Raw genomic sequence first — 25,250 nt, forward strand, 5'->3', positions numbered from 1 at the left:
GCTGAAGAGGGACCCGTGAGGCGGCGGCAAGAGTTCTGCAAAAAAGAAGCAGCAGTGCTGCGACATCCAAAGCAATTAGATGCCCCGGATGAGGAGGGAGAAGCAGCAGCAAACAAGGGGAGAAGACGAGCAGGGAGGTACCCATCATAGGCAGCAGAGAGGTGGCAGGAAAGAGCTGGATCAGGCGACACAGACTCCCTGGTGCACATTAAGCCAGGAGAGGCCCGGACACAGTAACAGGCGAACGACAACTCCAAAAAACAGGTTCCACTACGGAACTCACCAGGGAAACTCCAGGAGAGCGTCCCCTATGAGGCCGGGGGTGGAACTATAAGGGCTGCAGAACATAAGGCTCTTAGAAGAGAGACAGCCCTCGAGGCCAAGGGGGCACAGAAGGTTCGGGGGAAGAGAGAAAGGGAGAGAGCCTCAAGGCCTCAGGAGGAAGGCAGTGAACAAGGCTTGGAGCGAAGGATGCACGCCCTACAGGGGTGAAAGCCAGCAAGGAGCAAGCCGCAAAAGGCTGTGAAGCGGGACAGCCGAAACGAATGGCTGAGCACTACAAACCAGCCCGGAACGAAGCACAACTGAGCTGCCGGAGACAATAGCACCCAGCGAGCAGGAGAACAGGCAGCAATGGAATAGTGGAAATCGGATGGGACTTAAGAGGAATCCTAACCAAGGAGAACGAGAACAGGGAGGACGCAATAAGGGACACATACAAACAAAACTCCCCTTTGGCAGCGCGGCAGAGCAGAAAGAAGGAGGAGGAAAGGCACTCACCAAAACATATCTACTCGCAGCAATGTCCAAATTCAAAGTTGAACTCACTGAAACTGTCAAGGCAGAGGAGGCGAACATAAGAAGAATTGTCACAGGCCATCACAAATAATAGGAAAGACATTAACTCACTGGGAGAATGAGTGACGGTAATGGAAGAGTGCCTGACTGAGTGGGACGGGAAGGGGCCTGAATGGACGCTACAAGCAAAGTAAACGAATGACAGACTAAGGGCACTAGAAGAGCAGTGCGAGGACCTAGAAAACAGGTCGAGAAGGTACAATATACGGATCAAGAACCTGGGGGGAGGAGTGGATGGCCCAGACTTGGAAGCCTGTATACAGGAAATGTTTGGGAACCTGGTTGAAGGAGAAGCGGCCTCCAGTATGGGTATTGAGAGAATACACACAGTGGGTAGCCGAAGGATGGACCCAGGGGCGAGACCCTGAGACATACTGGTCAAAATGCACAACTACAAAGACCAAGCGCAGTTGATTGGAGCAGCCAGATCAAAAGGGAAGATCTAAGTGAGAGGATGCGAAGTACAGCTGTATGAGGACCTATCCCAAGTCACACTGGCGAGGAGAAGTTCATTCAAACCACTCACAGAGTAGCAGAACAAGAGGAAGCGGAGATATCGATGGCTCTTCCCAAGGCAGATCCAATTTCGCATGGGCAATGAGGAAAAGACTGTCGCCCAGGTAGAGGATGGGCTGAGGGCCTTGGGGATGGCCCCAAAAGGAAACTAGAAGCGACAACATGGACTCCCACTCAGGAGAGACAATGTCCAAGACCCGGCCCGGGCCGCAGGGCTGGACCACGAAAGACACTAGGAAGACCTGAGGAAGGACAATAGAAGATAAGTTGATGCTCACAACGAAAACAATTTAAGGACTAGAATATAGCCTGATGTGCGGTAAGACATTTGGGGAAAGGCGGGAGGGGGAGGAGGGGTATACCACACACGGGTCACCAAGAGGGGATCACGTTAAGAACCTGGACGTGGATCCAGGGACACTCATAAGATGGGAAACTATAACCAGTCCGGGGGGGGCGGTATGGAACAAGGGGGCGATAGCTCAATCACTTGGAGGAAATGTAAGGTGCCGGACCCAACAGGGGGACATTTAATCTAGGCGGGATGTATAAACTGAAATCGGGGAATGTGAGGGGACTGAACAGCCCCACAAGAGGGTGGCCGTTTTGATAGAAATCGCTAAAAAGGGGCACGAAATAGTTTGCTTACAAGAGACACAGCTAATGAAGGAAGATGAGGGACTCAACTACCCACTGCAATATCACGCTACGGCAAGAGCCAAAACGCACAGTGGCAATCTTATTCCATAATAGTATACGAATCGAAGGAGCCAAGGTTAAGCAGGACACGGAAGGGAGGTTGTGATAGTGAGAGGGAGAATGAGGGGCCAAACATACACATAGGCATCAGTCTACACTCCCAACCAGGGACAAAAGAGATTCTTGAGAGGGTTCCTGGAAGAGCTGAGCAAGTTTGGGGAGGGAGAGATCATAATAGCTGGGGACTTTAATCTAGCAGCGGATCCTGGTTGGGACAGGTCCGGGGGCCTGAGGGTGCATGCAACAGGGACAATGTCCAAGCAACTAGTGAGCAGATTTCAAGAGGAGGGAATTTACGACGTGTGAAGGACATGACACCTGCAAGAAAGAGACTACTCCTACTACTCCCATGTCCATAAGACCTACTCTAGGATAGATTATGTATTGGCAACACGAGGAATAGTCCAATCAGCAAGTATAATACAAATGGGAACCATGACGCTGTCAGACCATGCTATAGTCACAATAGAGTGGGAGGGAGGTAACACTCAGAGAGGGATGGGGGGATGGAGACTAGAGGAATATCTACTTGGAGACCACAGGGTGAGGCAAAAGACTGAAAATGAGATACAAATTTGAGGAAGGGGGACGAGAGGATGGGGTCATTCGAAGGGAGAGATGGGATAGGTTCAAACAGCACATGAAGGGTTACTTTATCAAGGCCGCAAAGAAGCTGTAGGAGAACCGGAAAGAGGCGGAGGAGGGGCTAGAGAAAGAGATACAGGAACTGGAGAAGAGCCATAAGGGAAAAGTCATAAATAAAGTAGCTAGGAAACTAGCCCATGTGAAGGTACAGGAGAGACAGCTGGGGAACAAGAAAGTTGAAAGCCCTCTCCTAAGGAGCAGGCAGAGGTTTTACAAACAAGGCAACAAAGTGGGGACAGCATTGTCGAGACAGATACGGGCGCATGAGCAGAAGGCATTTATAGACACACTGGAGGACAAAGAGGATAGACAAGTGAGAGCAGAGGGAGCTAAAAGAAGAATTGTAAGCCGATTATATGCCGATTTATACAGGGAAGACCCAGCAGAAAGGGTAGAACAGGCGGCATACCTGGCAAGCTGGGAAGGGCTCAGGATAACTCCTGAGCCAAGAGATCAGCTGGAGGAGCCTATCGCGTTAGAGGTGCGGAAGGTAATATCTCGAATGAAGGCGAACAAAAGTCTGGGGGAAGACGGACTAACGGCAGCGTTCTACACAAAATTCAAGGACTCAATGTCCAAAACCCTCATGGAACTATTCAACCACTTTAGAGAGGTAGGGGAGGTTACTAAATCCACGAACATGGCACATCTCACACTCGTTCCAAAGGCGGGGAAGAACCCACACATGTGCTCCTTGTGCAGGCCCATAGCACTCATCAACGTTGATGCCAAGCTATACACAAGGGTACTAGCTGCAAGGCTAGAGGGGATTCTACAGGTGCTAGTATCAAACGGGGTTTATACAGGGACGTAACACGTTCGACAACATAAGGAGGATATTACATATCATTGACAAGGCGGGAAAGGGGGTGGGAGGAACACTCCTACCTGCTTGATGATGCTAGACGCTGAGAAGGCATTCGACTGCGTCAATTGGGCCTTCATGGAGCAAAAATTACAGAAGGTGGGGCTCGGACCAAACTTTGTGAGAATGATACAGGCAAACTATCAGAACCTGCAAGCCAAGGTAAAAGTTAACAGAAGGCTAGTGGAGCCCAATATCGCCACTCCTCTTTGCTCTAGTTATGGAGCCCTTCGTGCATTGTATAAGGGAAAACAGGGAGATTAGAGGGGTTACATGGACAGGGACACAACATAAAATAAGGCTATTTGCAGACGATGTGACCCTGATGATCATGGACCCAGAGAAATCGCTGCCAGCAATAATGGGAGAGAAAAACCTATTCGGCGGGGTCAGGCTTTAATTTTGGGAAGTCAGAAATCTTGAACTTATTCATTGGGGAGGCGGAAAGGAGCCATTTGGAGAGAAACAATCCTTTTAAGTGGGCATTGAGGCCAGTCAAATACCTGGGGGTGAACCTAACCACGTCTATCAAACAAATAGTGGGGATTAACTTTCATCCATTGATGAAGCAACTTAAAAACAGACCTCGCAAGATGGAGGGGGCTGAACATATCATGTTTCGGAGGGGTGGCAGCAATTAAAATGAATGTACAACCGACTATTATACCTGTTCCAGGCACTTCCCCTAGCAATGCCTGGGAAATTAATCAAAGATAACCGGGAATGTATCATGGGCTTTATCTGGGGAGGGAAAAAGTCAAGGATAGGAAGGAAAACATTTAGGAATAAATCACAGGGGGTAGTGGCTTGCCCCAGCATAATGAAATACTATCAGGCAGTGCAGTTGAGGGCACTGGCAGAATCGGGGAGGGTGAAGAATCAAAAGCACTGGATAGACATGCAACAGGCGGTGGCAGGGGAGCACCCTGGAAAGTGATGGGATTAAGGAAAGGACACAGGCCGGCGGGACTCTACGGGAATCCAATCACGAGCAATACCTTGAGGGTATGGGAGAAGCTGAACGAGATAGACATGCATTACTCACCGTAATAGCATTTCTGAGGATTGTATCTGCTTAGATTCACATGCTGTGCATATGGTGCAACATCCAGTGGTAACCACAGAGTATTGCATCTGATCTTTCAAGGATCGAAAGGGGACGTCGGCATAGGCGCGTCTGTAACACTATCCCTACCGTGACGTGTAGTGTACCCAGAATCCCTCACTCGCCGAGGTCCCTCCGATTGTATTTTTTCTGCGATGAGGGAGCCCAAGGCCTATCGTGAGAGTACATAAAAGAGAGAAAGTAGTAAGATGTCTATGTTCCTTTCACCCGAACGGGGAGGAAGAGTGGGCGCATGTGAATCTAAGCAGATACAATCATCGGAAATGCTATTACAGTGAGTAATACATGTCTTCTGATGCTTGTTAATCTGCTTAGAAGCACATGCTGTACATAGACTAGCAAGCAGTACCCGGAGTTGGAGGTGGGTTGTGAGAAGGAACAGTAGTGAAAAGATGTCTTGGTACTGCTTGTCCCACCTGAGAACTAGACCTAGAACTCGTGTCTAGGCAATAGTGTTTTGTAAAGGTGTGTACAGAACTCGAGGTTGCCGCTTTGCAAATGGGCTTTAGGGGAACATTCACAATGAATGCAATGGAAGCCCCATCGAGTAGAATGTGCTCTAGGCTTGAAGGGCAGTTCTCTCTTAGCAAAAGTGTAAAGCATTTGACTATCCACCTTGAGATAGCCGACTTGGAGACAGGATCCCCTTCTCTGCTAGCTGCTACTGAAACAAAAAATGTGGTTCACTTTCCTCAGTGGTTTAGTTCTTTACAGGTAAAACATGACTGCCCTGTACACATCTAATGTGTGTAGGCTTCTTTCGGCCGTGTTAGTGGGGTTCTGGAAGAAAGTGGGCAGTTCGATTGACTGGTTCACGTGGAACTTGGAAATAAATGTAGGCGCAAATTGAGGGTGAGCGCGCAGAACCACCTTATCTTTGTGAACAGAAACAAAAAGGTCCAGTACTGAGAGGGCCTGTAGTTCACTAACCCTTCTTATAGAAGTGATAGCCACTAGTAAGGCCGTCTTATAGAAAAGGTCTTTAGACTTGCCTTGTGCATAGGCTCAAAGGGGGACCCCATGAGTCTAGTCAGAACCACATATAAGTCCCATCCGGGAGCTGGGTTTGAAATGGGGGTGGTGGGGGTAGGGATGTAACGGTATAACGGTATACCGTTAAAGATACCGTGAACCACTCAATTGAACAATAATAACCGTCACATTGTTTATACCGGTATACTGTTTATACCGTTAAGTGTGCTTTTCAATCTGATTTGGAAAGGCTGCAGTAAGCAAGTGCTGCACAGTCTTGGTCTTGCACTGTTGGATGTGCCATCTGCCAAGTAGTTTCACTTGGAGCAGTTTTTAATGCCATTCCATAAACCACACGTGCTTGACACAAAATCAATGTTAGCAATAGGAATAATAAATACAGTGCCAAGAAGGAAAAGGGTTTACTTTGGGTTGGCGGCTTTGGGGTTTATATATTTATAATGGAAAATATTTGCTAAACATATGACAATGGGGGATTTCCCTGGTTCTATCATTGAATTTACATATAATAACTCACACTGCGAAATTCACTCATCTCTGTGGGTATTCCCTGCTGCCATACCAAAGGGTAACATGTCCGTGATTACTGAACACCTTTTGGCCTGCAAGTAAACTAAAGGCTGTAACGTAAAGAGAGCGTGCGTGTGCACGCAAGCGTATACTACCATCAGCCTCCATTGATCTGCGGCATGCAGGTTATAAAGATGGCAACATGTTCATCTTCACCAGTAGCCAGCGGGGGAGCTAAAAGCCTAAATGGCCACTTAAGAAAAGCCATTTAGTTTGCTTTGCCAGTCGCAGCAGGGCCCCCTCTCCTCTCCACACGTGTGTTTGGTGGAAGCAAGGGGTCACATTTCAGTGGAAAGTATGTTGAAAAGCCCAATTCTGGCCCTGGGTGCCTGATTTTGTTTGTGATGATAAATCTGACAATTTCTGACCTTTTAGAAAATATTTGTTAAGATTGGTTAACTCCACCTGCTATACCGCGATAACCAAGATATAGCGTCATTTGGCAAGAAGGTTATCGTCCCGTCATAAAACTAATACCGTGACACCCCTAGTGGGGGGTGAATCCTCTTAACCCCCTCCATGAAAGCCTTGATAACTGGTATTTTCCACCATGACACTCTTCGTTGTAACGCAGTGTAGGCTGAGAGAGCAGCTAAGTGAACCTTAAGTGAATTACAAACTAGGCCTGAATCCAGTGAGTGAGTCAAGTACATTACAATGTGAGTAGGAGAGCAGTCAATGGAATCGACGCCCTTGGCATTGCATCAGATAAAGCGTTTCTCTGAGGGAGTTGAAGGTGTCTGAACTCTAGGACCTCAGGAGCCAGGCCGCTAAGTTCAGAGTTTGAGGGCATGGATGCAGTGTTTCTCCCCTGTCTGGAGACATGTTGTAGGGGTAGGGCAGTTTCATAGGAGGGGAGAGGGACATCTCCATCCGATGAGAGCACCAGGGTTGGCGGGCCCACATGGGGGCCACCAATATCATGGTGACTGATTCCTGGTGCATCTTGTGCTCAATCTTGTTGAGTAAGGGAGCCGGGGGGAGCGTAAAAAACGAATTTCCCTGACCATGTTATCCAAAGCCTGTTCCCCTTGGAGAGGTTCTGTGGGTACCTGGAAGCGTTATCTTGGCATTGAGCATTCCCCAGAGTTGCGAACAAGTCGATCTCCGGGAATCCCCATTGTGCGAAAAAAATTGGAGACAGTGTCTTTGTGTAGTCGCCATTCGTACTCTACGGGCAGTGGGAAATCTCTACTGACCACATCTGGCAGAAGATGGAGTTCCCCTGGAGCGTGTTGGGACAACAGAAACATGTGTTTGAGAGCCCATATCCAAATGTTTTGGGACAGCTTGGATAGCCCTGGAGAGTGTGTGTCCCCTTGTTTGTTCAGGTAGTACATGGCTTTGGTGCGGTCTGTCAAGATCAGGCCTGTCTTCCCCTGTAACTGTCTGAAAGGCTTTCAGTGCTTTGAATACTGCTAATAGCTCCAACAGATTTATGGGGTTGGACGATACTTGTGGGGACCACACGCTGTGTGCCATCTGCTCAAGCAGGTGAGCCCCCCCCTCCACCCCGTGAGAGATGCGTCGGTCGTGAGAGTGGCTCTACTGCGGGGGTGGTGAAGGTTTTCCCCTTCAAGAGGTTTTCCCTCGACCACCACTGCAGAGCGAGAATGAGGGCTGGCGAGACAACTACCAGATCTTCCCATTGTCTGCCAGTCTGACACCAGTGACTGTTGAGCCACTCTTGCATGGGACGCAGACGCGCCCGAGGAACTAAGTAAATGCAGGAAGCCATCATTCTTAACAGTTGCATGGCCTTGCATACCGTCACTTCCCGACTGGCTACATACTGAGGGATCTGAAACAACATGTTTTGTACCCTCTCGTTGGAGGGGAAGACGAGGCCGTCTTTTGTCCGAATTAAAGCCCGTAGACTGAATAAGAGGTCTATTGTCTTCTGAGTGTTCAATGAGCAAGTTACTTTCTTACCTGGTAACGTTCTTTCGATGGGATGGTCCGACGACGTATTCCATATCTATGACAGGTAATGTCCACAGCTGTGCTGCCTCGGAAAGTCTTTGGCGTCTGCGTCGATGACGTTGATGTGCCGTCCCAGAGGACCTCCTCCGACGCCCGACGCCACCCGATGTGATAAGTAGGACGCACAACGCCCATAGCCTCAGTTATAGTTTTTTCCCAGAACGTGTGCCACCAGTTTTCTGCCAGTCAGACACACAAGGCCTTGCGGAACGCAAGCTGCAATCGCAAAATAAATTCTGCAGCGGGGAAGGCAGGGAGGGAGCGATATGGAATACGTCGTCGGACCATCCCATCGAAAGAAAGTTAGCAGGTAAGAAAGTAACTTGTTCTTCGAGGGGATTGGGTCCTCCGACGTATTCCATATCTATGACAGACTCCCAAAGCAGTACCAAGCAAGGAGGTGGGAAAGAATTTAGAATACAAATTTAGAATGCCCAATCAAATTGCGGAATAGAGAACTGCCTTGCCAAAGGCCAGATCTTGCCCTCTGATGGAATCGAGGGCGTAGTGACGTACAAAAGTATGTACTGAAGCCCAGGTGGCTGCATAACAGATGTGACGAATAGGAACTCCCCTCTGCAGGGTAGTATAGGCAGCCACTCCCCTGGTAGAATGGGCCCGCAAGCCAGCCGTAGGATCCTTACCCGCCAAGCGGTAACACTCGGAGATAGCTAAAATAATCCAACGAGACAAAGTCTGTTTCGTCACAGCTTGTCCCAAACGCTTTCCAGCGTAACCAATGGAAAGTTGATCGTCCACTCTGACCCGGGACATGCTGTCATGAGGGCTGGAGGCTGGAAGCTTTGGTCCCGATGGAAGCACCGTTAACATACACATTACGGAGCCTCCTGCGCCGTTCTAGTAGTTACGTTTTGTGGCATTCATAACGAGGTTAGCCACGCCCCCTCAGTGCGTTGCAACAATCTTCGTTTCCTCGCTCCACTGAAGCCGTTTACTTCAGTGCTCCTAGCGTTTCCAGCCTCGGATTCTCCTTCCCTCCTGTGTCTCCTTTCCCATCTGATTCTTTCCCACTTTGCCTACCAGAATTTCAGCTCCATTCGTTCATCTGTATTTTTATGTATTTCCTTCCGTTTTTTTATTGTTTTCCAGGCTTGCGTTTGGTCTATCCCTATAGCTTTTCTTTTCTACCAGCATCTTTCTGCCATCTTTACCACCTCCTATTCTTTCCCCCTGCTCTCTCTCCTGTGCTTAAGTATTTCACGACATTCGGTTTTCACTCTTATCTCTAAAGGCTCCGGTTTCATCACGGCTCAGTGAGTTTTTTCTGTGGAGATTGGGGGTATCCTTTCTCTTAGTCCGTTTTCTTTCCTTATTCCTTTCTTTCCTCTTCTGCTTACGCAATTTCTTCTGTTATACTCGTTTCGCCTGTTTGCTTACCTGAAGCCCCTCCTCCTAAGCTTCCTGTGTCACCAGCTTGCCTTCCATCTGGATACCGAGTGGTTTTTGAATGCTTCAGCCCCTGGTAATACAGTCTGCAGACTTGGGAGACTCCTGCCCAGCCTCTGCTTAAGGACATTCTTGGAAATTTCCGGCCCAACCTTTGTTTAAGTACTGTTTGCGGAATCTCAAGACCAAGACTTCGGACATTCCTCTTCCTTCTGTCTCGGAGTTGAATACTACTGGGGTTTTTTATGCCACTGGCTTTTTCCCCCATATTGGGCTGTAGAGGGAAGGGCCATAAATTATTGCAGTCTGTTTCCTAATAGCAACCATTGTGGCGCATTCCCGAAACAGACCCCATCTCTTCTCTAAAAAAGGAATTTCCGAAGAGACAACAGAACTATATGGATCGGAATTATCCTCGAGTGAATCAGACACCGAGATACAGGTGCGATCCACTCCTGACACATGCACGAAATATAAAAACTCAACGCTCTACTAGGATCAAGCCTATGGAGCCTCTCCTCCTCCTTACCAGGATGTGGAGGAGGATAGAATGCCGGAAGAACAACCTTCTGGCTCAAATGAAATTCCGAAACCACCTTCGGAAGAAAAGAAGGACGAACTCTAAGGACAACCCTGTCCTTATGAAACACTGTGAAGGGTGGCTTAACTGAAAGTGCCTCTAACTCACTCACTCTGCGAGCGGAAGTAACCGCAACCAAAAACACAGTTTTCAGAGTTAACAGCCTCAAAGGGCAAGAATGTAAAGGCTCAAACGGAGCACCCATAAGAAATTTAAGAACAAGGTTCAAATCCCAACCTGGCACCAGAAAAGGTGACGGAGGGAACACATTAGTGAGCCCTTTCAAAAACTGCGAAATTAAAGGAATCTTAAAATAGGAACACTCTTCAGACGAGCGCTTAAATATGGACAGCGCCGCCAGGTAACCTGTAATGGTCCCCACTTGCAAGCCTCTGTGGGCCAAAGAAAGCAAAAATGACAGAACCATGGGAATGTCACATTCAAAAGGATCCACATTCTGAACTCTGCACCAGTCGCAAAACTTTCTCCAACGGCAACGGTACAGAGACTTAGTTGCCGGCCGCCTGGCCGAGAGCAACACCTCCATCACGTCTTCAAGGAGGTCCCAATCCTTATACCTCAACCTTTCAGAAGCCAAGCGTGAAGATTGAGGGATCTGACCTCTGGATGGAGAACCTGACCCCCCTCCCGTGAGAGCAGATCGTCTCGGTAGGGAAGACGACGTGGAGGGCAGATGGACAAGTCTAGAAGGTCTGGGTACCACGTCCTCCGGGCCCACGCCGGAGCAATGAGGATCATCAGGGAACCGAACCTCCGTAACCTCCGCAGCACTTGCGGGATGACGGAGACAGGAGGAAACGCGTACAGCAGTGGGAATGACCACTCCACCACGAACGCATCTCCTAAGGCTCCTTTTGGAGGAAATTCCTGCGAGCAAAACCTTTCGCACTTCCGGTTGACACTGGAGGCGAAGAGATCCACTTGAGGGGTCCCCCAAAGGGCGAAGATCTCCAGGAAAATCTCCTGAGCCAGCTCCCACTCGTGAGAGATCATGCTCTGCCTGCTCAGAGCGTCCGCCATCTCGTTGTCGACTCCGGCCAGATGAACCGCCGAGATCGAAACTTCCTGCTGGATGGCTCAGAACTCGAGCTGTATCGCCTCCCTGCACAGCGGAAGTGACCCTGCCCCACCCCTTTTTGTTGAGGTAGTGCATTGCCACTGTGTTGTCCGTTAGAATCAGGACACTCTTTCCACGAACTTTCGCCAGAAAAGCCTTCAGGGCTAGCCTGATGGCCCTCAGCTCCAACAGATTGATATGGAGTCTGGACTCCGATGGAGACCAAAGACCGCTGACTGTCAACTCGTTAGCATGAGCTCCCCATGCCGTGAGGGATGCGTCCGTCATGATCGTCACCTCCGGCCAGGGCAGCCGAAATGGGGCTCCCTTCATCAGATTGCCTTCGACGGCCCACCACCGAAGGTCCCGGGCTACCGAGGGCAGCACCTGAACAGGGTCCGACAGCCTGCCGGAGGACTGAGACCATTGGAGCTTGAGTGCCCACTGCAAAGATCTCATCCGCAGACGAGCCTCTAGCACCAGAAGAATGCAGGATGCCATGAGGCCAAGCAGTCTCAAGAACTCGGACGCTGGGAGATCCTGGGCAAATTGAAACTTGTTCACCATCTGCTGAATGTGAAGAGCACTCACCTGAGGAGGAAAACACTGCCCCAGGGATGTGTCGAGCACTGCTCCGATGTACTGGAGCCGCTGCATTGGTGTCAAATGGGACTTCTTTAAATTGAGGGAGAAGCCCAGCCTGTGAAGGGAGTGGCAGGTGACGGACAGATGATCCAGGACTTGCCCGGGAGAGCTCCCCCCGATCAACCAATCGTCCAGATAGGGGTAGACGTGAATCCCCCCTTTCCCGAGATGCGCTGCCACCACCACCATGAGCTTGGTGAAAACCCTCGGGGCGGAGGTCAATCCGAACGGCAGGACCCGAAACTGAAAGTGTGAGTCGCCAACCGCGAACCTCAGGTACTTCTTGTGCTTGGGATGGATCGGCACATGAAGTAAGCATCCTTGAGGTCGAGAGACACCAACCAGTCCTGAAGTTGAAGGGCCTGGAGGACTTGAGAAAGTCACCATCTTTAGCTTGGCCTTCCTGAGGAGCTTGTTCAAACCGCGCAAGTCCAAGATGGGTCTCAATCCCCAGTCTTTCTTCGAAATCAAAAAATAAGGGGAATACCATCCCTTGTTCCTCTCAGCTACAGGCACCAGTTCTATGGCGCCTTTCTCCAGCAGGGCTTGGATTTCCTGCACAAGAAGCAGATCCGGACTCTTCAAAGAGGTTCCCTGGTGGATTGTCGTGAGGCCTCTGCCGAAAAGACAGTAACCGTGGGTTATGATCTCCAGAACCCACACATCCGAAGTAATGGCTTGTCACTCTACAAGATGCTGCGCCAGCCTTCCCCCAACCGGCGAACCATGGGACCTGGCCTCATGACTGAGTGGTAGCGGCTGCGGCGTTGCCTGAGGGCAAAGAGGCAACTGCCCGAGCGGCCTTGGCACCTCGAGTACCTTTGCTTCCACCTCTGGCACTCTTACGATGGCCTCTTTGACTGCTAGCTCCCCTCGCTTTACTGAAGGACAAGTAATAGCGAAAGGAACCTCCCCTCCATTGCTGTCCCCTAGGACAAAAAGGCAGAGGTTGGCGAACTGCAGCACCCAACGACTTTGCTGCAGCTTTGGAGGTCTGCAACCTCTCAAGGCTCTCGTCAGCCTTGCTGCCAAAAAGGTGTTCACTGTCAAAGGGCATGTTGAGGAGCCGGGACTGCACATCAGGAGCGAACCCAGACTTCCGCAACCACGCAAACCTGCGCATTACGGTTCTCGCCGCCATGGACCGGCTGACACAATCTGCCAAGTCCAAACCCGACTGAACGGCCTCACACATGGCATCCTTGCCATCCTGAACCATAGCAAGGAAACCATCCTGTTCGTCCCCTTCAGGAATATGTTCAGCCGCTAATGCAACACACTTCCACAGAGTGTGTGTGAAACGAGACAAGGCACATATGGAGGTTGGCCGCCTGAAGCGCCATACCCCCTGAAGAAAACACTTTGTTCGCCCAGCCGTCAAAACGTTTGTCGTCCCTATCCGGAGGGATGGTAGGATACGACGCCTGCTTTGCTAGGACCGTAGCCGCCTGCACCACCAAACTTTCCGGAGTGGGGTGCCTGGACAAGTAGCAGGGGTCGCTACTGGCTGGACGGTATTTTCGCGACAAAGACTTTCCCACTGCCGGGAGATTCTCCGGAGCAGTCCAAGCCGCCGCCACCCTTCTCTGCAGAGCCATATGAAAAGGCAAAACCGGGTCAGTGGGGGGACCGAGATCAAGGATGTCCGTGAGATCATCCTGAACGAACTCCCCTGGGGGAGCTGACCAACCCAAGTACTCAGTGACCCGAGACATAAGGCGCCGATATGAAGAATCGGCATGAGTGCCAGGCTCAGGCCTACAAAACTCCACCTCCGGAGAGGTGTCCTGTCCACTGGCATCATGCAGCGACTGCTGCAGGTCATCAAACTGGCTATGGCCCCAGATAAGCTCATCCGGAACCGGAACCAAGCCGCCATCAGAGCCTTCATCACCCTCTGAAATGTACTCCAGGCGGGGAGAGAAAGACCTCTGGGGACCAAAGCAGTGCCTGACCTTAGCCAGAGCCTTTCTAGGGGCAAACCCCGTGTCACGGGGCCCCTCCGACACCACTGCCTCGAAAAGCGTTGAGGGCGCCGAACAAGTCGGCATCGACAGAAAAGGCGCCGACGTCGAGCGAATCGGCGTCGACATCAGCTGCAGCGCCGCCAGCATCGGCGGCGTCAACACAGGCCTCGAAGCCGGAGCTCCGAGCGTGTCTCTCGACGACCTATGCGTCGACGACCCCCTCGGAGGCGGAGCCGCGAGAGCGAAATCGTCGACGACCTCGGCGCCCCAGGCGTCGACGTCTTCTTTGAAGACGGCACAGAATCACGCGGTCTCGAGCGCGTCGAGGACCGGGACCTGGAACGGGCATGGCGAGAACGGCTACCCTTGTCTGAGCAGGACCTCTCCCGCGAGCCGTGCCGACCACCCGAGCCCGAAGGCTTACGAGCGGTGTCTCTCGACCGGTGCCGACCGACCCCACTCTGATGCGCGGACGGACCGGTGCCCTGCGATTAGAGAATCGCTAGCATCTGCTTCCCGAAGGAAGCCCTTTCCTCCGGTGTCGCTTGCATGGAGGGATAAGCGACCCGCCGACGGGCGGAGTCCTCGGAAGAGGACGGGGAAGGCGACCTATGCCGGCGCTTCCGGGAATGCCTCGAAGAGGCAGAGGAGTGGCGAGACCGACTCCTGGAACGAGACCCACTGGACTTCCGACGATGACGCGGAGAGTCGCCCCTCGAGTCATCCGTCGAAAGCCCTGCAGACCTCGACTTCCGGGGCTTAGACACCCGGCCTACCGACAGCTTCTTCTTGCGTTCCCACAAGGCCTTTGCCGTGAGCGACTGGCAGTCGACACAGTCGTCCGTATCGTGGGCCTCCCTGTGGCACCACAGGCAGGCGTTGTGCGAGTCCGTGACCGACATTTTGGACCCACAGTCCCCGCATTTCTTGAAGCCCGGACGCAAGGTTGAAGACGAAGTAGACATCGCCACGAACAGGTCTTCACAACAAACCGAACAGGTTCAACGAACCGAGAATAGAAAACAGCAAACTCCAACGAGTCGAGGCGTACCGAGATTCACGAAGCGAACACGTTCGCGGAAAAAACAGAACTGAGGTTATGGGCGTTGTGCGTCCTACTTATCACATCGGGTGATGTCGGCCATCGGAGGAGGTCCTCGGGGACGACGTCATCGACGCAGGACGCAGACGCCAAAGATTTTCCGAGGCAGCACAGCTGTGGACATTACCTGTCATAGATATGGAATACGTCGGAGGACCCAATCCCCTCGAAAGGCATGTTTCATAGGACTCCCCTGCTATGAGCCAGTCGTCGAGGTAAGGGTAAACTGGGACGCATAGTCTACGCTACTGCCAGTACCTTTGTAAACACCATTGGTGCTGAGGCAATGCCGAAGGGGAGTACTTTGAACTGATAGTGCTTGTCCTCTATCATGAACCTTAGGTATTTTCTGTGTGCCGGGAACATTGAAATATGAAAGTATGCATCTTTCATGTTCAGTGTTGCCATGTTTCTCCAGCATGGGGTCTGGCATGGATTCACATGCTCATGAACATTCCTCTTCGTCAGGCTGGGAATCCTCGGTAAAGAAAAAATAAGTTTCAGTTTCTGAACTGTCTTTCTACTAATAACCAATCGCTGGTCTCTGGGTCACACTGCCCCCAGCCAATGACTGCCCTCTACCTAAGCCCCTCCTATGGCAGCCATCTTCATATTTTTACTGCACGTTCAAGTGTTGGGAGTCCTCATGCTATAGCTCTCGAGCTTTTACTGCGTGTTTCGTTTTTTCAAAGAGTTTTAATCTCATTTTTCGGTCATTTCGAGCCTCATGCTCCACCGATTCTTCTTCCGATTAACGGGGACCCGTTTCGGAAATTTCTACCACCCCTCAAGGGTGATTTCTCATCGAATTTCACTTCTTGGAGGATTCCGGAAGATCTTTGAGGCCTACCCCACGTGGACATGGCACATGACAAAGGAGACTCCATGCCCGTTGGATGCAAGCTGTTTAGTATCTGCCCAGGATGTGGACTGCAGAACGTCTTCAAGGAACATGAAAACTCCCAGTGCCTCTACTGCCTGCACTCCGACAAGTCGCACGTGGAGGAGGACTGTGTGTTCTGCAAGAACATGTCTGTGCGGACCATGAAGGACCGTCGTAAACGACTTGCTAACTGGCTGGAGGCGAAGAGCCCAGCAGCAGGTGAGAGGAATAAGTCTGAGCGGTCTTCTAAGACCCTTGAGGGCGCTCTGGCGACGGGGCCCATCAGAAGGCAAAGCACCCCAAGTCCGCGAGCACCGGGAGCGCCGTTGGTTCAGGCTCCTCGGCTGCAAGGCAGGGCGCAATGTCACTGATGCCGTCAACCACGAGCCAACGCTCCGGATCGGTGAAAAGGAAGTCGGAGAACCCGGGTAAGCTTCGGGAGAAGCCCCGGCTGATCCCAATGGAGAAAGCCAAGGGGGAGCGAGGCGGTGACCATCCCCACACGGTGAAGGCCTCAGACGCACCTAAGGTCGTGAAGGCCCAGATTCACCAGGCTAAGGCCTCGATTGAAGGAGTCGTGGCGTCGCTGGCAAAGCCCATGGAGGCGACCCCAGCAGAGACTGCCTCCAGGCCTAGAGATTCCCTGCCATTCCGGAGCGAATCGTCTTTCCAGCCAATCAAAAAGACCCCTGTGAAGCCCCGGGCCGAGAAAGGGGGGGCACGATAGCCCTAGCTGACTCAGATACCTCCTCCGAGGACGAACTGTCGGTCATCAAGGCGGTCCTGGACAAGAGGTCAGGGCCTGTAGGAAGGACCCCGACAAGGCGGACGTGGAGAGCGAGGGTGGAGCAGACGAAGAACAGCAGGTTGAGGAGGAACCAGAGGACCCTCTGCCGAAAACCCCGTTGCTACTGATACCAACACCGCCAGGCAGGTCGGAGACATCTTGGTGGCACTGCAGACCTTTTGCACAGAGTTAAGGACAAGGTTGTCCTTACCGCCAGCGGACGATCCAGCGGCGCCTGGACCGTCGGGGAGCCCTCCAGCCAAGCGGAGGAGAGTCCACCCCTCCCCACCTTTCCATCCTTCGCCTCCATCCCCTCCACCGAGAGACGAGACGGAGACGGCTACGACGGGGAAGGATGACGGCGGTGACGACGGAACGGATCTCCCATCACACCCCCCCCCCTTTCCGGGCTTCCCCTACAGACGAAACTGGCTCGTTCCATGCCATGATCGGCAGGGCCTCAGAGCTTTTCCAGCTATGCCCCGAAGAGCAGAAGAACGAAGGATTCCTCCATCACCGATGAGAGGCCAAGAGGAAGACCGTACTCTCGGTCCCATTGTTAGACGACATCTGGGATAAGGGACTGTCCCTTCTGAAGAACCTGTCCACAGCCCCTGCGAAGAGAGACCGGAATGAGAAGAAGCACCGGGTCCCAGATTCCACGCCTATGTGCCTCAGGGCACAGCCGTCCCCGGACTCATTGGTCTCCGCGGGAGCCAAGAAGAACTCAGCAGGGGCGACGGCAACTACTCCACCGGACGGCGAGTGAAAGAAGCTGGACGCCATGGGACGACGGGTCATCTCGTCGGCAGCGACGACCATTAAGACGGCCAACGCTCTCGCAATCGTGGCCCACTACGATGATAGGAAGCTGTGCTTTAAAATCGCCCCCCTACTGGATTTCCTGCAGGAGGGCAAGGTGGCTTCTGATCACGCCATCACAGTAGCCACGGATATCGCAGACACAAGTTTTCGCCAGATGTGCAATGGCGTTTGCCTTCGCCGGCACGGGTGGCTCAGGCCCACCGATTTCCGTCAGGATGTACAGACCAGGGTACTGGACATGCCCTTCGACGGGAACAACCTGTTCGGCAAGGCAGTGGACGAGTCACTACAGGCCATCAAGGCGGACACCGAGACGGCCCGTGCTTTGGGCACTCATCAGCAAAGGACATCCTTGCGGACCTCAGGAGGCAAGTCCCAAGGTGCCTACAAAGGATTCAGCAGCAGCTCTTCGTCATACCGCCAGGCGGTCCACTCTTCATCGCAAGAAGCCTATGAGGACACAGCAAGGACGGTGGCCATCGTCGCCAAGGCCCAAGGGGGCAAGGCCTCGGCGAAGCAGGACTGAACCGGCCGTGATGTCTGGCCCCCACCAGAGCACCCCGGTGGGAGGCCGGCTGGCGAAATTCGTCAGCGTGTGGGAATCCATCTCCATCGACCGTTGGGTGATGGATGCCCTGGCCCACGGGCACACTCTGAAGTTCCAAAGGAGGTGCCCAGACTTTTCACCGGTGGCCAGGAAAGAAAACCACATCCCACAAATACTTCTGGAGGTACGAGCGATGCTGGTAAAGGGCGCGATTGAACTCGTCCCGAAGAGGCTCCAGAGTATACTCACTGTACTTCCTCGTCCGAAAGAAGACTGGCGGCTTATCCTGGACCTCCGCCACCTCAATAGGTACATAAAATCCCAAACATTCTGGATGGTCACCCTTCAACACGTGCTGGGACAGCTGGAAGAAGGGCACTTCCTGTAGCCGCTCGACCTGGAGGATGCATACTTCCACATCCCCATACACAAAAGGACATCGAAAGTTTCTGCCCTTCATGGTCCATGGGGAGACACTATCAGTTCAAGGCACTGCCCTTCGGTTTAAAGTGGGCGCCAAGGGTCCTCACGTGCCTGGTGCAGCTGGCGGCACAGCTGTGCCTGCGCCTGCAGGGGATCCACGTCTATCCCTATCTGGACGAGTGGCTCATCTGAGTGAAGTCAAGGGGACTCGTTGTCGACCACACAGCGAGGACCGTCCGCCTGCTCACGGAACTGGGGTTCTCGATCAACTTTGCGAGACGCCCTGTTCCTAGGGGCCAGGCTCAACACGGTGGCGCGGCTAGCTTCACCGTCAGAGGAGAGGATAAAGGCCATCCTGGGCAAGGTACAACGGCTGTTGACCATGGCAGTAGCCAGGGTGAGGTCCATCAAGTCCCTGCTCGGCATAATGTAGTCATGCATCTACCTCATGCGTCTGTGCAGGTTGAGGAAGCGGCCACTGCAGGAATTCCTTGACGCCCGTTGGATACAAGTGGAGGGAAGCTTCGAAGACAAGATCCCCCTCCACGAGACTTTCCGTCAAGTGATACAGTAGTGGGGCACCAGCGCGCATCTGGGGGCAGGCATGGACTTTCAGACCCCGGCGCATCAGGAACCGGTGACGACGGACGCCTCCCTGGAGGGATGGGACGCACACACCAGAGATCTCCATGCAAGAGGCCTTTGGCTACCGGAGGAGAGGTCCCTGCACATCAACGTCCTGGAGCTGCGGCCCGTGTTCTGGGCCCTAAAATTCTTCCTTGTTCATCGGGGGATACAAAACAACATCCACTGAGTGGGTGAGTCCATAATGCTACTTTAGAGATTCATTTGGCTTCCCTGTTCCGTTTTGGTATGCGAGCAGGACCAAGCGTCTTAAAAGCGACTTGTCCAGCAGCCCGCCAGAACGTTGGGGAGTACAATTTAGTTACTGATAAAATAAGTTGACTCTAAACTGATCTCTGAATCTAAGTGGCATATTCATTCTTACTTCTAGAACCAATATTCGAGTTGCCTTTTAAGAAACTATTGGTCCGCATAGGAGTTTGAATCCAGGTTATTTCAAAATATCCCAATTATTAAATCATTAATGTTTTATTTGAAGTAAAATTGAACATTAGTTCTATAGAATAAATCACACTTACTATTCCCATTTAACATTACAGAAAGAATATCCTGATCAATACCTGAAGGGCAGAAGCCCGAAATTCGTAGTACAAGATTGGAAGCTAAATTTAAGACCCGTTTAGGAAACAAATCCTTGTCTAATAATCAGGATACCGTTTAATAGCAATAATTGTGAATTTGCTTGTGAAATGGCAATAAAAATTACTTATACTTTGTTCTTTGTACTGTGTTAAAAAGAAAACTATTCGTGATCAGACCAAATAAATTATACTGTGTGGATGAGACATCATCTTAAGCTATTTAAAATTGTGTGTAATGCTCATTTTGATATCTTTAAATCTCTAAATTGAGATTGTATCATATACACTTAATTTATGAATACATTTCTTTTGAAAAATACCTTAAATTTAATCGAGTGTGGAAACTTTCTTGAATTACGTTACAACTTTTTGAGTTGTTGCTGCTGTGCACTTGTTTTGTGTCCCGATTGCTTTGAGAGACAATTTTTTCTGTTCTAGATGGTTGGTAAACGCAGCAGCCGTTATCGTTTTTCCCAGTGAATAAAGTCTCTTGGATATCAGGTGGTGCCTCTCCTGTAGACAGGGGAACACTAGCCCGTTTTCTAGTAGTCGTAACCACTAACAAATCTTGAGTGGCATGACCCTTGATGTAGGCAGGGTCGGTCGGAGAAGGCCGAAACAGGTTCTCCACCCTAGGGTTCACGGCACTGGTCTGAGCCGGTGTCAACAGTGAAGGTGCCAATCTCCTCTTGATTGAGTTCAACAAGGGGATGGCCTGGCTGGCCGGCCGGCGGTTTTGAGTATATCCTCCACAAAATCAGAATCTGGTAAGGCTTCTTGAGTGGCGATATGAAAATGGTCAGCCGCCTTCTACAAGATGGTGCTGAACGCCACCTGGTCGTCCACTGGGGAGGCTTGCCGAGCCAGAGTGGAGGAGGGATAATCTATGCACAGGACATCGCAGTCCTGGGTGGGAATAGGGGACGTCCAGGATTGAGCTTCAACCTGGCGACTGTCCTAGCAATTGTCCATAAGACCTGTCTGATCATCTACATTGCAGTTTTCTAGAAAGGTGCCATCTGATCCTGATCTTAAGTGTCCATAACATCATCATCTGTGAGGACACAAGTAAACTCCTCATGTGGATCTTCCAAGGTCCTTTGAAACTTGGATAAAGGAGTAGAAGGCAAGTCTTCTCGAGGCCTCTTGGGAGCAAGGGTCTCAGAATAAGAGATACATTTTTCTAATCTGTCCATACATCCCTCAAATTTCTCCCTGGTCCATGAGGATGAACCAGAGGGATCCAGGGGAGAAAAGGGGTCATCTTTTTCCCTGTGGCGTCGAGATTTTTCCCCTAATGTGCCTGACAAAGGCACAGGATTCAACGTAGTCCTGGCGGGGTTTGGGGCACTGCGACACGTCTCTCGGCCATTCTTTGTGCTTCACCGCCTCCTTCGACCGCTCCTTCAGTCTAACTGCTGAAGTAATCCGTGCAATGCTCTCGGGAATGGTCGAAGAATCCGGGCAGTCTACCGGCGAACGTGAGGCTGAGCGGTGGATTTCAACGCCACCTGGACAACCGGAGGCTGAGCAGTGGATTTTGATGCCACTGTGTGAACCAGGGGCTGAGCAGTGGATTCCGCCACCACCCAGGCCTTAAGCGGTGTCTGCACGTCCTCCTGGAGTGCCTCAACGTCTGTGTGTCTTCTAGTGTTTGCGCCCTTTACTTTGGATAGCCCAGTCGCATGCCGCGACTTCGACAGTGCCGCAGAAGCAGAACCTTGGGTTGCGTGTTTGGTGTTATGATCGTGTGCTCCCTGTCGCCGGGTGTTTTCCCCATAGCGTGACTCGCATCAGGCATGGTGGGGTCGGGGATGGGCGTCGCTGACCGAGAGCAGTCTGCCATTAGGTCAATGGCTTGCGACACGGAGGCCTGGGTCATCGCTAGTTCCCCCATCACTTTCGGCGGTTGCAACAGTAGGGTGGGGGGAATTCGGCCTGCGATATGCTGTGGGCCGCACACCGCTTTAAGCGGCGCTCTTTAAGCGTCTTAGGGCGCAGGATCTACAGGCCGCACAACTCGCTTCGTTGTGGTCTGCGGCAGACAATTGTTGCATCGAGCGTGCTAGTCTTTCCAAGGATATTTGGCCCTGGACGAGGGACAAAATCTAAATGGCGTCTTTTCCATAGTGAAAGACAATTACAGGGAGCAGAGCGGGTGAAAGAGGAAAGGCATACTTGTAAAGAATGTGTCCACCCCGACCCCACTCTCCCTACTGTGTAGGTCTGCCAGAAGGCCCGACCACGTGGACGTCAGCGCCGCCGGGATCAACAGGCATCAAAAGTCTGCAGCAGTCTTCGGCATTGTTTCACAGGATTCAACAGTCTGACTTAACGGGAATAATGACAAAGTCGATAATAATGACAATAATGCAATCTCTATGTAAGAGTTCCGCATTAGGGCGACCAGTAATCTGGGCGGAAAAAACCATACTGAGGTACCTCAGAGCGTGAGGGATTTTGGGCAGACTACACGTCACGGTAGGGATATTGTTACAGACACACCTATGCCGACGTCCCCTTTCGATCCTTGAAATACGAGATGCAATACTCTGCGGTTACCACTGGATTTCAGACCATTTGCACAGCATGCGATTATGCAATTCTAACCTGATTAACAAGCATCAGAAAACCATCGCCCTGGCCATCGCTGCACACACCCATATTTGGTATATTCATTACATATACATTACACTGGTAAGAGTATGATAGGTTCAAACGGTGGACGGAAGGGGGGGATAAGGGTGATCAGCAACCTCTTCGAGGGGACGCAATTTCAATCATTTGCAGTCTGCAAAAGAGAAATGGGTCTTAAGCAAGAGGACCGATTTGCATATCAACAACTGAGACACTGGGCAGGAACCCCCACAATGATGGAAGGGGCCTCAAAGAACACACAGAATCAGAAAAACTAATGGCATCCACAGAGAATAACAGGGGTCTGATCTCAGCAATATAGAAGATCCTATTGAGTTGGGAGCAGGAGGAGGGGGTCTCTGAGGGATAAATGGGAGAAGGTAAGAGGGACAGCGTTCAATGACAAGGAATGGGACATGGTGCTAAGGAATTGCTATACTTCATACACCTAGGTACAACACCAGAAATTGCAATATAAGCTCTTACACCACTGGCACTCCACCCCCCCCCCCCGAGAGGCTCCACAAAATATTCCCCATGAGGTCTGCAGAATGTTGGAGGGGGTGTGGGAGACTGGGAACGATGGAACATATATGGTGGGGATGTCAATGGCTTAAACACTTCTGACAGGAGGTGAAACCCAAGGTGCTGGAAATAGTGGGGGTAGAGAGGGAGTTTGAAGGGGCGGAGATACTCCTGGACACCATACATGATAAGCAGCAAGGGGTAGAGGAGAGCGCCAAAAGACTGTAGGCAAATCTAATGATGGCCGCAAAGAGATGGCTAGCAAAACAGTGGAACCAGAAGGAACCCCCATCCATCATACAATGGTACTATGCAATATGGGACACAGTGGATGTGGAAAAGATGACAGCAACAATTCGGGGGACCCCGAGGGCATTTGGCAAAGTCTGGGCCCCCTTCATAAACTATGCGATTAGGGACACATTGCACCTATAAATCCCAAAGAGACAGCAGGCACTGGGAATTCTAGAGAAGGAGGAGGACTGAGCCGAGGAATGAGCAACAAGACTGAAGGAGCCGCCCGTAAGGACTGGAGAGGGTGGGGAGAGGAGAGGGGAATGTTTTTGGACATTTTGAATACAGATGTTGAAGTTTTAAGAAGTTGACAACGATGTGGCACATAGCGTGACAAAGATATGTACGGTATCTGTAAATGTAAACTGAGCTGAGGAAGAAAATGTTGGTTAAACAAAAAAAAATGTTTTTAAAAAAAACATGATTTGCCCAGAAGGATAAACAGATGGAGAAAAAAATTACAATTGGAGAAATGCAGTCAACATAACAATAACATACAGGAGACCACTGTCAGATCATTATCCAGAAAGCTCCCATCACGTACTGTAATGCTAGATGACGTATAGTTCATTTTTGCACGCACCTATATAAGGACACATTTTTTCATTATTACCCATCATTGCATGACAAAGTGCTGAAGGATGGCTTATCTTTATAGTGGAGATCAATACTATTCACCATAGACGCAAGAACATAATAGCAATGCAACCCCAAATAGGTAGGATGGGGCATGCTAAATTAACAGAAATAAATCAATGAACACAACCCTCAATAACTGCAATATCGCAGCTTAGAAAACGTATTTATGCTCAAAGGTATTACAGGCTCTCTGGATTTCGTTTTTGGCCTTCTTGACCCTTCTGGTGAAGCTAGAGTTCAGATTGTAAGGGGCAGACAGCTGCCTAATTTGGTCGTTGGCCTTTTACCTTTGCGCTCTTAATTTTGTCCGATCATGTCATGCACCCATTTACACAGTAGTCACCTGACAAGTAGTACATGCACACACTGTGCTTTTACTCCTTATCCATCATACCACTATCCATTGGACACAACACAGGACTGCCACCTTGATGAAAAAGAAAATCGGAAAAGTGAGGGAAAAATAACAAATTGACAAGGGAAAAATACAGCAAACTTCAAATTCTGCCAATAAATGCAGACCAAGAAAAAAAGTAAAATTGTTTAAACTAATTTGGGTTTGGCCAGTGCCAGTGTTCAGGGATTCTCAAATACGAGAACTAAGTTTACAGCTCAAGGTTGGGAGGCAGAGCTTACAAGTAAAAACAATTGAGGTGTTAAAGTCAAAAGAAAAAAATACTCTTACCAAGTTTTGCACTTTAGGTCTATGCAATTGTTCGATAATGCTTAGACGATTAGGCCAAGGTTTCACAACCTCTGGTGTGGCTTCTTCTGAGAGATGGCGCTTTGTTATGGGCATTAAAGCAAGAAACCGCCATGATGCAGCTGATGACAATAAAATGTCCGATTGAGCCTGTGTATACATGAAAAACAAGTAATTTATAAAATGGTCATATTCAAAAATAGTTAAGAGAAAAAAATGCTTATATAATCTATTCTACACAACATTGGCCCTCAAACTTAAGCTTGTTCATGGACAATTCAACAGCAGTGATAAGAGTGGGCCTACTGCAGCAATATGACAGGGACCACTAGTTCCATGATTTATGGAACAAAATAATATTTTATGTATTTGGACCTTTGTCTAAAGATTATAAAACCTCGAATCTTTTTATATGGCCCAATAAGGTTTGAAAAATTAATCTCATCGCCCTGTAAGAAGTGATCTGACAAACATTAAATTAGGCACTAAAAGCAATTGCACATTTTAATGTTTGGATATATTACAATGGTTTACAGTCATTTGCAGAACGACTAGGGTAACATGCTGTGGAAATAGTAAATACTATTTCTCAACTTTTCATTTACAAATGTTTCTTTTTCAAAATAGTGTATAAAGGTTTATCGTTCATGCAAAGAAGGTATTAACA

The 25,250-nt window shown here is 50.4% G+C and overlaps 1 protein-coding gene across 2 annotated transcripts in view; it reads right to left on the reverse strand.

Moving 5' to 3' along the window:
• ZBTB5 (zinc finger and BTB domain containing 5) overlaps positions 1-25,250 on the reverse strand; it is a 174,228-nt gene that overhangs the window by 16,297 nt on the left and 132,681 nt on the right. For both annotated transcript variants that reach the window (XM_069630481.1, XM_069630482.1), the window contains one exon: positions 24,566-24,733. The gene's annotated coding sequence lies outside the window, so the exon portion shown is untranslated. The remainder of the gene's footprint in view (positions 1-24,565; positions 24,734-25,250) is intronic.

Source organism: Ambystoma mexicanum, chromosome 6q, assembly GCF_040938575.1.
Source record: "Ambystoma mexicanum isolate Mex_15411 chromosome 6q, UKY_AmexF1_1, whole genome shotgun sequence".
NCBI classification, from domain to species: Eukaryota; Metazoa; Chordata; class Amphibia; order Caudata; family Ambystomatidae; genus Ambystoma; species Ambystoma mexicanum.